Source organism: Anastrepha ludens, chromosome X (assembly GCF_028408465.1).
Source record: "Anastrepha ludens isolate Willacy chromosome X, idAnaLude1.1, whole genome shotgun sequence".
Lineage (NCBI taxonomy): Eukaryota > Metazoa > Arthropoda > Insecta > Diptera > Tephritidae > Anastrepha > Anastrepha ludens.
In genome coordinates, this window is record NC_071503.1 from 53,610,493 (window position 1) to 53,614,325 (window position 3,833).

Sequence of the window (3,833 nt, forward strand, 5' to 3'; positions counted from 1 at the left end):
AGTTTACAGGGATGTGGTGGCGAAATTCGCCCCTACCAATTCTCCGAATTCGCTGTATTCATCAGGGTAATTCGAGGCGCAATATTAAGATCTACGAGCCGTTATCAGGTAATTATGCAAATAGCAGCACACAACTTCTACTTTTGGTGCTTTTTCTGGAGAGCAAAACATTTTTCTAGAGAGGCAGTATTGGATATTTGTGTGCCAGAATTTTGTGAACATTTATGACAACATGCTTGCCATCGAGTTCCGAAAATTCCACTTGTTGAATGTGTGTCCAATGTGTTCTATTTCTGCTCGTGTGAGCGATGGAGTGCTGGTAAATGATTCACGTGAAACTTATTGGAAAGTGTCTTATATTTAAGACTAGATCCGTGTTCTAAACGTGTAGTCATTTTTAAGCGTGTAAATCATAAGATTCTTTGGTGCACGAAAGAACTCAAACATTGTAAAAATATGAGAACTGAGTTTTTTAAGAAGTTGTAGTTAACTAACGAAAACAGCTTTTATGATTTTCTTATGTTCCACAGGAATATGTCTCATAATTCAAATAAGCCTTTGTATAAAGAATACATTCACAAATTTGAGCTTAACATAAAAAGTAATCCGAAGAATTGTTGGCTATAAACCGAGTGAAAAGGCTTCTTGTATTCTTAATACTGTTTATTTTTAAGGAAGTTGCTGCTTTCTTTCTCAGTGATATAGCGAACTTATTTGCCGACATCTTTTCATCTAACTTCGGGTCTTATGAAGATATTCAGGAAGAACATTTGGCAGCCATTCGCCAAAATTTCTCGAGGAAATTGTCTTCTAGAGTTGAGTTCTGTTCACTTCTTCCTTCAGATGGTGATGTCATTGAGGGATTGTTGGAGGTTAATAACTCTTCTCAGTGGGATGTGGAAGGTCTTTTTGTAACGTTGCTTAAAAAATTGTTGCTCTATGGTGCCACGTCCTAAACTAATTTTTAATAAATGCTTGGCTGAAGGAGTGATTGGTCGGTGATTGGAAGCTGACTTAGGTCACTCAAATTTACAAAAGCGGTAATAGGAGCGATATAGCGAATTACAGAGCAATTTCTAAATTATCTGCTGTCTTTAGACAAATTATATTTTAGCGTAAAATGTTCGATTAGTCCTAGACAGCATGGTTTTGTAGTTATCTATATTATCAATTTTTGTCTGAAGATGCCTCGCAGGCTTCCAGAATGGATATCAAATCGACACGATATACACGGACTTCTCTTGAGCTTTCGATAAAATCTCACATATGATTTCAGTAACTAAGTTGGCCTTTCTCAGTTTCCATTCAACTTTCCTTGATTGGCTTCGATCCTATTTAATAACGAGGTGCAGCACAGTAGTTATCGATGGTGTTCCTGGATAGCCACCTCTGGTGTACCTCAGGGTAATATTTTAGAACCTTTGTTATTTGTTTTCTTTATTAATGATATCTGTGTGCTCCGAATTTTTCTTTTCTACTTTTCTTCTTTATGCTGATGATCTAAAAGTATATGCTGAAAAAAGAAATTCTAGTGACTCAGATGTCCTACAGTCTGAGCTGAATAATTTATTTTCCTGATACCTTATGAATCATATATCTTTATAATGAAAAATGTCATAAAATCACATTTTTTAAGCTTCAAACCGTTTTAATACGTCTTATCATATTAATTATACATATCTGGTTCGTCTGATGTGATTAAAGGTTTTCTTTGATTCAAGGCTAAATTTTATCACGCACTTAAAGTATGCCGTTTCTAATTCACTTGCTATGATCGCTTTTGTCGTTGACGTCACTCATCGCACTGACCCAGGTACCCTTAAGATATTATACTCTGCGTTTGTTTGGTCCAAATAAGATTACGCTGCTTTTATTTGGAGGCCTACTGTACTCGTCAGGTAGTATTATTTATCTTTGATCTCGTTAAAGGCGAAATTGACTGCCCAGCTCTTCTAGAAAGTACAGTACAATCGTGATAGTCCGACATTTCTTAATCCGACACGTTCGGTAATCCGACAACCTCATAACGTCTATGTATGCAATTGGCATTATTTTATTTTGATCAGTCTTAGCAGAGCAGCAGAGGGGGATTGTGTTTTGTTTCCCGGTCACAACGTATTTGTCATTAAATTTGAACGACGCCAGTTCTCTCGCGATTTCTGACGGTGTTGATGTAATTCTTTTCTGTCTTTTCGTGTCATTAAATGGAACCTTCGGTAGTCCGGAATATTTGATAATCCGACAACGAGTCGGTCCCGTATGTGTCGGACTATCACGATTGGACTGTATACAGTTGCATGTGCTTTGTAGGAATTTTCGGCGTTTTAAGATTTTCGCATTGGCTTTAATAGGACATTATTTAGTGCTAATGCGTCATTCGTAAGAACGTTATCTGACTTTAATATTCTGAAATACTTGCACTTTAGTTTTGAAATGATCTTTTAAATGTCCGTTCTGAATTTTCTTAGACATTAGTGAATAAATAAATCTAGTAAAACGTGCTAAAAAGAATACGATTAGTTATATTCTTATGTTTAAAAACACGTTTCTTTTTCAAAACTAACTCACGCTTTTCTTTCGAAGTTGACTGTGCCATGGTTAAAAAAACAAGCGCACATAAAATTTAGAATTGCTTTATTACAAACTCACTCTACAAACTCTCGCATATTAAAAATACAATTTCATTTGTTGAAACAAGCGTATCATTTAAGCTGCGGCGTGCATTTTATGTATGCTGTTTTTTTTTTGTTTTTGCATTACAATGAAATGATTGGACACTTTTTTGTATTTTATGTTGAGAAATGAAATAAAGTAAAATATTGTGACTGACTTATACAATAGTTTACAAAAAAATCGTATGTGTATCAAGTAAGGTGTGAGTGACTGTTATTGTAAGTCTATTGTACTAGCCTTCCTGCAGCCTGTAGGTATAAAATAATGTATTAAAAATTCTTGCTCACATAACCCATTAGCGCACCAGAGGAGAGTGGTAAATAAATTTCAAAATATATTTGAACACGTAAGGATTTGATTATTAATTTCTTCGAATCGTCGACAAATGTAGTATAAATACTGGATAATGCTGCAAACAGTCACCGACGTAAACGCAGTACCCTGTCAGCTGATACGATCAAACTAATGAGAGCCCCATGTGTGTGTTTGTGTTTGGTTGTATCCACACAATGTTGCCATTGATATTTTTGTTTACACACTTTTTCACACATCCGCGTTATCAGTTACCATTTTTCATTGTTTAATAAAAAAGGCCAAAAACCAATAAGTGCAAAAAATGCATTTATTTATAATTAAAATTATTCAACATTGTTCTTAATTTATTTTATTAACAAGTACAATTTGTCTAAGTTTATTTTGTAAATGATTTCGAAATGTACTGTTTGGTAACACTGTGTGGTGAGAGAGCAATCAGCTGACACGGCTTACAGGATTTTCCAAAATCCTGCGATTAAATCTACGATACGGAAGGGAAGTAATTTTTCATTTGTATGAGGCTTTGATCGTAACAGCTGGCAGGGGACTGCGTTTACGTCGGGGAGTATTCGCAGCATAACATGACAGTGGCTGCGTTAGCAGTGTTGGTTTTTATTATATCTCCATCATAATCTCAGTTTTGTCGAAAACAAACCGTTGTTTCATCCTCAGTTACGCCAGCAAATCGGGTGATTCCTTCAAAATCGGGGGGAGCGAATTAACGGTCTGATGTTGGCCACATCTTCTGAATTATCTCCATCGTGGCTATGAATCCCGACACAGTCATCCGTTGCATTATCATCATTGTAAGCTGTCTTCTTAATCATTTATATGTAGGTACGAGT